At 36.9% G+C, this 12,845-nt stretch overlaps 1 long non-coding RNA gene across 2 annotated transcripts; it reads right to left on the bottom strand.

Moving 5' to 3' along the window:
• Positions 1-2,232: 2,232 nt before the first annotated feature.
• LOC139193590 (uncharacterized) lies at positions 2,233-8,122 on the bottom strand. 2 transcript variants are annotated; one of them, XR_011577903.1, is made up of 5 exons: positions 7,954-8,122; positions 7,763-7,837; positions 7,573-7,668; positions 7,097-7,173; positions 2,233-2,247 (listed from the first exon to the last, which is right to left on the bottom strand). It is a non-coding gene; the product is annotated as an uncharacterized lncRNA (long non-coding RNA). The 2 variants fall into 2 exon arrangements; XR_011577902.1 differs by lacking the exon at positions 2,233-2,247 and having other exon boundaries at positions 6,884-7,173; positions 7,954-8,121.
• Positions 8,123-12,845: the final 4,723 nt, after the last annotated feature.

The raw sequence follows: 12,845 nt of genomic DNA, 5'->3' as shown, positions 1-12,845 counted from the left end.
ATAGAACCCCAATTCCTTGGACCCCCCGACTGAAATAAGGAACGAAAATGATCCTCAACTAACTCCCGGACCCTACGGGGATGCTCTACCCACTGCCCTTCTCCATCATTCAAAGTAAAGATCTTGTTCTGTCTGCGACGTTGTAAAGTTGATTGATGGAAGAATTTAGTATTTGCATCACCCTCACGTAACCACTGAACACGAGATCGTTGATGCCAATAACTTTCCTCCTGAGCGCGAAGGTCATCAATTAGTCTAGACTTCTCCTGAATTGCAGTAAAATTTGGACCCCAATTCTCCTGAAGCACCCCGAGTTGCTGGGTGAGGTCCTCTATTTGCTGGCCGCGCTTTTTGAATTTATTGCGGCTCCAGCGAATAAGGCGAGACCTACAATCATTAATTTTAGACACCCAATGAACCGGAGCCCCTGCCTCCTCCCGCCGAGCCCAGCACTCACTAACCAACAATTTACAATCATCCTCCTTAGCCCAGAAAGCCTCAAAACGAAACAACTTCCTCCGTTTTGGCCTATCTAACTCCAACTTAATAATCAGAGGACAGTGATCAGATCCCTGGACAGGTCCATGCAAGGCCAACGAGTTGGGCCAAACCTCCTGCCACAGCCCATTAATAAGACCCCTGTCCAAGCGTTCTTCCACCCACTCCCCACGCCTAAAACCCCTCCACGTAAAGGCAGGGCCCTTGAACTCCAGATCAAACAACTCAGCAGCATTCATAAAGTCCTCCAAAAACCGAGGCCGATTGTAATTAACCGCCACTCCTCCGGACTTCTCAAAATCCCAAATGAATTCATTGAAATCACCACCACAGAGCCAAGGAACATCCGAAGGAGAAAAATGAGATTGCATCCAAGCCCAAAATTCAGCTTTTTCACCAGAGTACGCTGTACCATAGACACCAGTGACCCACATCCACTGATGGACGCCATCAACCCTTACAATAGAATCAATCACTGACCTTGACGAAAAAACTATGTGCACCTCCAAAGAATCTTCCCACCATAATCTCAAAACCCCAGCCTTTCCGATTGGGTCCACATTAAAATCATGCGAAAACCGCATACATCTCCGCAATCCATCTAGTCTATGACTCTTCATTTTAGTCTTAGATAAGAAAATCATAGAGGGTCTGTTGTGTCGTATAAGCCCATGAAGAGCTCGAACTGCCGTGTCCGACCCCAGACCATGGCAGTTCCAGAATAGATAATTCATGGCAGCCTTGCGGCTGTTGAGGGCCAACCGCCACCACCCCGAGCTACAATGCCCGCTTCCTGAGCCGCACTCGGATGCTGCTCATCCACCAACTCAACTTCGACATGGGCCAGCACACGAGTGTTCATACTAGAACCCTCATGTGGCTCCACCTCAGCATATACCGCACGCTGTATCATCAAGCAGCGTTCCTGGACATTCAGCCCTTGCCAAGTCTCCCCCATCATTTCCGAGCTGCCACCTTGAGACGTTAAAGATAAAATATTAATGTGGCTTAACCGTAACCGTTCAAATAGAAGGGCATGAAAAATGAAGGAAGACAGACAATCCAAGTCCTGTAACTTCATCAATTTAACCAAGAACATCAAATAGCGATAATACATAAACTGATAATTTTAAAATTTCGATTTCAACATGGGAAACTTAAGGCTACATAAAATAACAATAGTTTTCGTATTTCGATCCACAAAAGATTCTTTCCCTTTTTACTTCTCAAAAGAGGATTCACACCCTTTTACATTGTAGAACAGTAGATGAAGTGGGATTTTGTCCTTGTACGTTGGTTTTGGGAAAAATGACTGAAATAAATTTTGATGGGACAAAAACCTGAAAAAAGTTCAAAGTTATTTCTGCAAGATATTTCTCGGTGCGTCTTAAATGTGGTTTGGTATACTTTGTTTGATAATAATACAACCACTTGCATACTTAAATATTAAATTTTCAACCATTTGTATAATGATACTATATGTCTCCAATTGTAACTCCAATAGAGCTAAAAATTTCAGTTACTTCTGCGAGATATTTCTCGGTGCATCTTAAATGCGGTTTGGTATGCTCTGTTGGATAATTGCGTACTTAAAAATTATATTTTCTTTGTCTTATTTTTGACAGAGCGGCAAATTTCTCAATTTTTGCAGCCATCCTCACAGAAATGGTAATACAATGCATGGCCTTTCTTTTTCAGTCCTTCATGGAAACCCGTTAGGTTGGTGCCATGATAGGTGCCTCCGCTTTCCTACACAATTGTGTTATTTTATCAGTGCATTTCACCAAATACCATCACAATTAAACACCAACAAATCAAACATTAGCACTTCATTTCAAATTTTGAATAGCAAGTTTAATTACATTATTAACTAGTCTTGTGTATAAATAAAATTTTATTTCTTTCCAAAACAAAAAAAATTGATGCGGGGATAAACACTTATCAAACGTTGGCACTTCATTTTTATGTGTAAATCGGTCTAGTATGTTGAACCCGATATCAAAATTCGGAATATGCTAATGTGTATTTAATGTTACCTTCCGTTGAATGAACAATGAATCATATAATTTTTGTTGCTCAACAGTTATTCATAGTTGGTTGGTGTATAAAGTTTAATTATGTGGACTGGATGAAGACTTCTCAGTGCACAACTACTATATATGTCAGAGCTCATCTTTTACTAAAATCAAGTTTAACTGAAATACCCAGCCGTAAAGAGAGAGATAATCTCACCAAATATTCAACCTCTTCCCTCTCACCCTTCAATGTTTCAAACTTTCAATCTCTTCTCCCATCTTACCCTTCAACATTTCAGGCCCTCTTTTTTTACTTGCTTTCTCTAAATTTCTAACCTTACATTTCAGATCTAACTTTTGCCTTCTCTTACCGTTGTAAGTGCAACTTGAGAGGGATAATACCAAAGAATAAGATCTAATCCAAGAGGATAGATAAATAATTTTACTCTTTTGTTTTTTATATCTTTTTGGTGTGAAAAGTGTAGGTTACAATATCTACACAATGCATATTATGTTATGATATTCTCTGTAATATTAAAGAATGCATAAAAAAACTGAACATTTTTTCGAGTTCTGGGTCTGTATGAGTGAAAACTGCAAAATTACATGTGAACCTTGGGCTTCCAATTATTTATTTATTTGGATATGATTCGGGCATGCAAATATATTGTTAATCTTCGACTTCTCAAATGTAATTTTGCACTTTTCACCCATATAAATCCAGATCTCTAAAAAATGTCCAAATTTTTTTATGCCTTCTTTAATATTACAAAGAATATCATACCATCATATACATTGTGTGGAATGTAGATATTGTAACCTTCGCTTTTCACACCAAAAAACAAAAAGGGTAAAGCTATTTACCTGTCTTCTTAGATTGGATTTTTTTCGGTGACATTTTCCCTCTTAAGTTGCACTTACAACTGTAAGAGAAGGCAAAAGTCAAATCTGAAATGTGGGTTTAAAAATTTAGAGAAAACAAGTAAAAAAGAAGGGCTTGGAATGTTAAAGGATGAGAAGGGAGAAGAGGTTGAAAGTTTGAAACATTGAAAGGTGAGAGGGGAGAGGTTGAATGTTTGGTGAGAGATCTAACTCCCTCTTCATTGCTGGGTATTTCAGTGAAACCTGATTTTACTAGAAGATGAGCTGACATATATAGTGGGTGTGCACTTAGAAGTCTCTATCCAGTCCACATAATTAAATTTCATACACCAACCAACAATGAATAACTGTTGAACAATAATAATTATATGATTTAATATTCATTTAACAGAGAGTAACACTAAATACACATTAGCAGATCTAGACTTTTGATAACTCCTAATTAAAGCACGCTAAGCACTAGTTGAGTAGCAAGCTAGAGCCTAGTACCTATGGACCTAGATGAGACCTAGATTGGGGTTAGACATACTACACCGATTTAAGTAAATCATTATACATCATAAAGTAAGTGTTTATTTACACAAAAAAACATATGCTTGTGTTGATAAGTTGAGTTTATAATTTCCTCAAAATCTATACACCTAAAATGAAGTGTCAATGTTTTATTTGTTTTTCTTTTACCCACATCAATTTCTTTTGGGAAGACATAAAATTTCATTTATACACAATTTTATTTTATGTAGCTTTCAGTCATGTCAAACGTGAAATTTTAAAATTATATCAATTTATGTCTCATCGCTATTTGATGTTCTTGGTTAAATTGATGAACTTTACATTTAAATGGATTGTCTGCCCTCCTCCATTCCATCCCTTTCGCATGCCCTCCTATTTAAACGATCACGGTTAAACTATTTTAACATTTTATAGTTTCAATACTTTTTGTTTTATTATCTCTATAAATAAAAATTCAATATAAAATAATTACATGACTTAACTATGACCGTTCAAATAGAAAAGCATAGGAAGGAGATGAGATAGGGGAGAGCAGACTATCCTGATCCAAAGTTACAATTGCACCACACTAAAAATGGACCTCATGGAGCTCTAACTTCACAATTGTTGCTCTGTATCCCAAACCAACTGCATAGTTGTCACAGCCCGTCCCGGAATTTTAATTCTGAGGACGTGAAAAGACGAAAATGCCCTTAAACGGACTAAGGGGCGAAAATTTAACAATTGGTTTTACTTTAAGTTCCTAAGTTATTTGGTTTTAGGAACTTAAACTAGGCTTAAGTTTGGATTTTTATGTTGGAAATTATGAAATTGGGATTGGGTTGGACACGTGGGATCCCCACACCTCAAAACCCTCCCCATAACCCGTAACATTGTCTCTCTCTCTCTCCTCCCTCACGAAACTTTCAGTTCTCTCTCCCTCTCCTTCGAACTCACACGGACAAACTCCAAAACCACCCTAAACTTCCACCAACGACGGATTTAAGAGTGCCATCGTACTCCTGAAGACCATACGATCACGATGGTACCCATTTCAAGTAAGTTTGACTTCGGAAAACCCTAGTTTCAAAGTCACCGTAATATTGCACTGTTCACGAACTTCGAATTGGCTTTGTTTTAGGTGAAACCAAGCTCACAGTGAGCTTAAGGAAGTCCCAATGAAGCTCGGAGTGCTTCGTTGGCATGAATTGGACGTCAGGATCACGAGTTGTAAGTTTGGCCGATTTCTTGAATTTTTGAAAAGTTTGATCTCGTAGTTTTTAGGCCCTAAAACTAGTCCAATGTGATAGTAGGTGTTTAGGGCTTAAATTTGGTATAAATTACATGAAAAATGGTTGAAAAACGAAGGAGAATAGTGGATTTGAAAAATTACCCAGTTTCCGGCGACCGGAGTCCGGCGAAGGACCGTCGGAGAAGAAACTGGAATATTCCGTTAAACTTAACGGAATATCCTAACGGCAGTAACGGTATCCGGTTAAGTTTAACGAAATATTCCGGGGTTTTAACGGAATATTCCTGACGGCGTTAACTGACGCCGTCAGCATGCGTTGCACGTGGCCGCGCGTGGGGGCGCGTAGGTCCGTGCCACGTCAGGCGCGTGGGGGCGCGTGAGGACTCCAAAAATTATTTTAAAAATATGGGAATGATCCTGAGGTTGTGTAGGTCACAGTGGTATATTCATATACCCAATTTGAGTAATATATGAGGAGTTATTAGCTAAGAGTGGAATTATGCGTTAAATAACGTCAATTTGGTTACTTCTCGTATAGGCGAGGATTATACGGACGTTGGGCAGGGCTAAGGGAGGCTCAGGGACCTTCGACACGTCGATGTATTCTGTGAGTGGGCAGTTTTGTTTTCCATATATATATATACTTGACATTTTCCCAGAAATTGAATTTGAATGAAAATATGCCATGCATGAAATGATATGAAAAGTATATAGAAAAACGGGAATTGAAATGCCATGCATAGAAATGATATGAAAAGTATGAAATGATATATGATGCATATATGTGAAATGGTGCGGTGGACGCACAGGTGAGTATTATTACTGTTATGATGATGTTGAGATATATTGGGTTCATAACCTGCACCATGGTATTAGTGCTTATAGTATTCACCGCATCGCACGCTCGCCTTGGATCCAAGTATATGCTGTCGTACAGACCACAGGAGATGGTTCCGACAGGCCAGTCGTACAGACCTTTAGAGAGGTTCCGACTGGTGGGTGACCTTAGATTATGTGCACAGATGATTGATGAGAAAAGCACTAGAGCGTAATATTAACCATTAAGTCGTACAGACTACATTAGGTGGTTCCGACTTATGTGCAGTGTAGTGCCGTACAGGTCACAGTTGGTGACTCCGGTAAGAGGCCGTACAGGTTACAGCTAGTGACTCCGGCAATAGGCCGTACAGGTCACAGTTGGTGACTCCGGCCGAATGAGATATTGAGCTTTAGATTCAGCCGTACAGGGCCATTGTAGGGCCTCCGGTTGATTATTTTCTTTCACCTGATTTATGTTGATGCATTCATATTATACTGTTGAATTTAGACATAGCATGGCATAACTGATATGAAAAATGTTGAAAAAGTGAATTGAAGTTTTGAGATTATATATGTATATTTATATTTTACATTTCTGGGAAAGTATACAAGTTTTACGGAGAGGGGTTACAATGTTTTGAGAAAAGTTGGATTTGAAAAGATTTGTTTTACTGACCCACTCAATTTTGGTTTTGCGCCCCTCCAGGTTAAAGAATTGCAGAGGTGTGGTGACTACGAGGAATTCAGCGGGGTTCTGACAGAATTGACCAAATTAGGACGCACCTTCGGGTGTATTACCTATGAAGTTGTATAATTAAAGCTTCCGTACTGTGCAAATGGTGACGTCACTCTCACGTGACGGCCAGCATGCCCTTCTTCGGGATGGGGTGTGTCAATAGTTTCGCCCCAATAGTGCAAATGTGACTTCCATCTACATTGGTCTTTCAAATTCTTCTCATTAAAAAACTCTAATCACTATACTATGCAGAAACATAACAGGAATGGCTAACACAAATATGAGTACCAATATGAGGGATCCGCATATCCCTACACAGAGTACCAATATGAGTACATGCAGGGACATAGAACGAACATCTATACAGATCAGGACCCAAACAAAGTCTAGAATTAATCTTACATTCATATAGACATCGGACCTGAGATGTCCGAGCTGATCATGTCTTCTACCTCTGTGCAGGGACCAAACTGGAGTTCCTATACAGATCAAAACAAAAATCACCAGATTCATGAGTTAGAAACCATAACTATTTTTCAGCAGATATATTACTCATGCATTGGAGTTGAATAGTATTTCATTATTCCAGTCCGGGATGGGTTTTTCATTATGTCCTCAAAAAGGTTCCAGTTCACATGGTCTACATGTATGTTCTCAGTTCTGATCCAGGGCTTATTTCATTCTTTTCTGGGAGCAAATGTGTTCTAGTCCGCAGTTGTTACCAGTTTCGAGATCCAAGTTTTTCAAGCGCTTGTATGTTTTCAGTTCGTATAAAGTCATTCTGGGAGTATATACACGGTCAATATGGCATTATAAATGAAATGTAGTTGAATCTGTACATGTTGAGCTGAGTGAAAGCAGAAGAACAAGATCTTTACCTTCCTGATTTGCAGAGGCCGAGGCATTTGCCGTTTATTCAGCCTTCTGGGACCACTGGATCGGCAGCTCAGGGGGTGTTTTCTCTCGGTTCTACACTGGATTTGAGTGTCATTTTTTAGTCACAGTACTAGTTTTCTTAACAAAATACCAGATCACAGTTCAATCAATCACAAGGGTAACGGTTTTAACCTCCAACTTTGCAGATCCGTGAGTTTGGGGACTATTCGAGTCAGTCTTTTCCGTCTCTTTGTGCATCTCGGGTACCTAATACGGAAGAAAATCAGTGTAAGCTTCTACCCAGACTCATCACGAAACATAGCTCTCAAAGATTTTTAGCAAGCTGAGAGATATGTATATTGAACCAAGTGGGAGATGATTACCGTTGCATGTGTGAAAGGTTTCGATCTGCATGAATGGAACTTGAATCCGCGATGGGTTGAGGCTTGGGAGACACACGGTTTGGTTGTGAAGAGCTGGCGACTCAGGGTGTTTTTCTCATGTTGTTTGTCTCGGATTTGCAACTATCGGGGGTCCTCACACAGATGGAAACACATGCATGTGTTAGTTTACCACATAAATCTGAAACGAAAGAAACTAAAAAAAAAAAAAAAAAAATTGACACATGGAGGAGGGATTTACTTTCATGCATCTCAGTTTTCATGCTTACTTCGCCACGACTGGATTATAGTGACACTGAGGTGTGATTGTCGTTGGGTTTTTGGTTGTAGAGAGGATGAGAGCATTTTCGGATTTTAAAGACATCTCTCAAGTGGTTGAAGGTTTGGAGTAATAGACATGGGGACCTGTTACATTGGGAATCTTAATTATTAATTATCTTTCTTCACGGGTTACATTGGGAATCTTAATTATTAATTTTCTTTCTTCACGGGTTGGTTTGAAAGGAGGCAGATCTGCCTCCTGTGCATGCTCTTCTATTTTGTGTGGTCACGGTTAACTTACGTTAATATTTTATATTAACTTTTTAATAGAGATAATAAAATAAAAAATAATAAAAATATAAAATATTAACGTGACTTAACCATGACCGCATATATAGGAGAGCATGAAATGGCACCACAAGGAGGGTAGACGATCTGTCTCTGGTTTGAAATGAGAGAGGGAGAGCCGTTCGGCTCTGTGGTCGAGGAGATGCAGGCTCTGGGCTCGAGACAATTAAGGAGAGCATCCTTAGGGGTGTTCTACACTTAGTGCCCTAAAGCCCTAATGGTTTGGGAGTCATTGACCTAAAGTTCGTTACATGAGTTGGATCGAAAGCTTAAGGGAACCGACATTGCACGACCACTACTGTTACTGAAAAAAAAAAAAAAAAAAAGGGAAAAAAAATTATTATGAAAAAGTCGAAAAGAGAAAGGAAAAAAATATATGTGAAGTTAGTGTGTGAAGTATGAATAAAGGGATGAGAGGTAAGAATTTTAGTCGAGTCTCTTTAACTATGTTGGTTCACCTTACACTGAAGGAAGTTTGTGAATTCTTTTTCTAATTGATTCTAAATGACTTAGACTCTGTGGTGGGATTAGTTGGAACTTTTGAAAAGATTTTCTGATTTTTAACGTTTTCTATGGATTGCAACTTGAAAGTGAGAATTTTGTTTAGCTAAATTTCATCTAAGTTTTTAGTTTGTTAAGTTTTTCTTTTGTTTTCTAGATTTGTTTTGCTTGAGGACAAGCAAAAAGCTAAGTTTGGGGGTATTTTGATGAGTAGATTTTATATGATATATTTAACCCTATTCTTAATATATTTTGGTTAATATTTTGGAAGAATTTTGATACTTTGAATTGTATTTTTAATATAGGACTTTCTACTTCCTCTGGAGCAAAACGTTGCCAAATGGATGAATTTTTGAGTAATTCTAGTTGGAGGATGTTCGTGAGTCACTTTGCTTAATTGTATCAAAATATCAGATTTTTCCACCAAGCGGTTATTTTCTGGCAATAAAATAAAGGAGCGATGTGCAATGCTGAAATAGTGACGTTTTGGGCTTAAATTGCGTTTTTGGAGTCCAAGATGACTTCGGATGGGTTCATGGCCTTCTGGAGATGTGTTCAGAATGTCCTGATCTTCAAAATAAGCTATCATAGGCCGGATTTTGGAGGATATTTGAGGTTAAAACGTGGCTGGACAAGTACTTGGCAGATTCTACTAGCATAATTAAAACTTTATTTTCTAAGTTACTTTTATTTATTAATTAGTTTCCTAGTTGGAATAAGAGACTTATGTTTTAGGATTTGTGCGATGGCTTAGCAAATATATTGCTTTGCCGTTCCTAGTTTTAGGGTTACGCTTCCTTTATTCAACTTTGGAGACAGAGAACTTTGCTAGGGTTCTTGGAGATTTTCTACTTTAAGGTGTTTTCATTCCTTTTATTCTAATAATATTCTCTGTGATTTCAATTATGAATATGAGTAACTAATCCATTTTGCTAGGGCAAAGCCTTGAGCCTTAGCATGAATATGTGATTTTTATTTAATTGCTTATGATTGATTACATGCATACTTTGAATTATTAATTACCGTGATTAAAACTATCTAATTGTCTTAATGCATAATCACCATTAGGATCTTTAGAAAAGAGATTTGATGCAATTTTGGTCGGAAGGTTCCCTGAAATTGACGCTAGCTTCTTGTGATTAATAAATGTAATTTCACTTAAGATGAACACTACGTTTTATATGGTTTTTCAAAGGGTTTTCATAAAGCATAATAAGTCTTTCATGTTCAGATTTGATCCGAACGTCCGGACGGGTTGCATGTTAGATATATATTCTATGTTGGAGGTTCCAAGTAGAATATAAATTAGGAAAACCTAACCTTCAAAGTGGCATGTGTAAATCATAAGTAGTTGGTTAAAATACATAGGATTGCTAGGTGATGGTGGAACCCTAGTGCTTTTATAAATTGGTATTTAAAACTCTTTTCTTTTGTCAGATTAGTTTTTAATTAAAATTCGTTTTTAATATTACCCAATTTTAAAATCCCTTTTCTGTATTTTTAATTTTAAGTAGTTAATTAGGAATTGTTTCAACATAAGTTATCCAAATAGTCATTGAGGAGAACGACCTTACATGAGCATATATATTACAACATCATTATATTCTTGCAAGTATTTTATGTGATTTTGACCTTATTTGCATAGATGTTAAAAATCCTATCAAGCGCTTTCAATAGTAGCAGCTTGGGTAGTGTAATGAAAAATCAGACAACTTTATGCGGGTTTGTGGTAGTGCTACAAAACTAGTGTATAGAAGATAGGCGGGATGCCCAGGATAATGTTATAGCTACAATGATGCATGTGCGATTTTATTTTAGGCATTAAAATATTTATCTAAAAAGTTTAAACTTTAAACTGAATTTAAGAAAATAAACTTAGGGTTTGTATTCGGATACTGCATCTGACAGATAAGCTTCGCGAGAATTGCTTTAGCATGTGTTTTATAGTTACTTCATCAGCACCCTCAATTTTCCTATAATTATGAATCATGAATTTATGTAGCGTATCCCTCGCAAAATTAAAATATTAATTTAATTTGTTGTAGTTAGTACAAAAATGTAATTATAACAAAAATAGAGAGATTTAAATAGAAACTCACCAACGATCCTACTAGTGCTTGTTTTCCAAATGACCAGTCATTCTCAAAAGGGAGTTCGAACCTGGATGCATAGTGAAGTGCGGCCACTATGCTAACGTCGCAATCTTGTAGCATCTTCTCCATTTGTACAAGCGCATCTTCTTTATCTTTCTTAGTAACTTCTATCCAGGCCTTTATAGCACGCTCATCAAAAACACCCCGGGCTATATTCTCTAACGAGAGTATAGGTGGTGCAGGCCCTCTTACACACATAAAGTAGTGCGTTGATACGCAACCACAAACACTGTTAGAGATGTATATCGCTGAAAATAAACGTAATTACAACAATTAAACAGAGAAAAACGCAGACCTAAAACACCTATTCAGTTTTTTTATGTGTACTTTTGAACTTCACATGTAATTCATTTCTTTTTTGGATTTATGCAATTATGAATTGATGTCTTCCAGGAACCTACATACATCGTACGTGGCGCTGGGAGGCTAATAACAAAATGGTATGTGTGAATATGTGTGATACTTGGCTGCAGCTTATTACTTAACTGTGCATTTGCATATAAGAACATTAAATAATGGCATGCACTATATTTGCATTTGCATTTGCATATGCATATAAGAACATGTGCTAATACACAGTGTACTACACAATTGCATTTGCATATAGGACCAAAAAATAAGGTCTATATGTTGCTGACTTTGTTCCGCTTGCCTTTATTTAAACAGACTGGATATGGTCTTTTCTCTCCAATGTATCTGCCTTACCCAAATGCTGAAAAACATGCACGTTGCGCCCCGGAGGAAATCAGGAAAGTAAAGGTTCTGATCCGAATTTGTAATAGTTACTGCTCTATTCCTTACGTTAGCATGTTCTGTTTTACGAGTGAATACCCCTTGGAATTCAATTTTCATTAACTAAAACCTACAATTGTAAAATTTTCTAATAAAAACCCAATGACTAGGCTCCAACTAAGCAATGTCCATAATTAAGTATGACTTGGCAAAATTGGTATTTTTAGATGTCTAAATTACCCCTAATATCATTGACTCTGGGTCTATTACTTGTTATCTACATTTATTTTATATTATTTCACTCAATTAAACTTTTTGAAATGTTTATGCAGATTTCGAAAAGAAAATTTTTAGTGTCATGATTTCAATGCATATCAATAACAAAAATTACATGATATCAGAGTTTTGATTCCTTATATAGTTGTTTTCACATTTATGTAAAAATGAGCATTTTTTATCCTTTTCAAATAATTGTAACAGGTAAATTAGTATTTTTCACAAATATACAAATGTTGTTTTATTCAAAATTACCGATATTTTACATATATAAAATAACAATATAAGATCCAGGTAAAACAATACATACAAAATAATTTACCTACAAAATAAATAAATACTGTTTCATTCAAAAGTTAAGTTATTTGCATACACACACACACACATATAATAATAATAATAATAATAATAATAATAATAATAATAATAATAATAATAATAATATCGAAATGTGCCTAACATATGTAATAATACATGCAAAATAATTTACCTACAGAATAAATAAAAATGTTGATTGATTGCAAACAACACATAATAATATATAACAAAATGTGCCTAATGTATACATGCAAAATAATTTATCTACAATGATTGTCAAACAAA

The sequence above is a fragment of the Malus domestica genome, chromosome 17 (genome assembly GCF_042453785.1).
Source record: "Malus domestica chromosome 17, GDT2T_hap1".
Taxonomy (NCBI): Eukaryota; Viridiplantae; Streptophyta; class Magnoliopsida; order Rosales; family Rosaceae; genus Malus; species Malus domestica.
The sequence above is the reverse complement of the archived record's forward strand: the minus strand, read 5'-3'. Positions and strand labels throughout refer to the sequence as shown.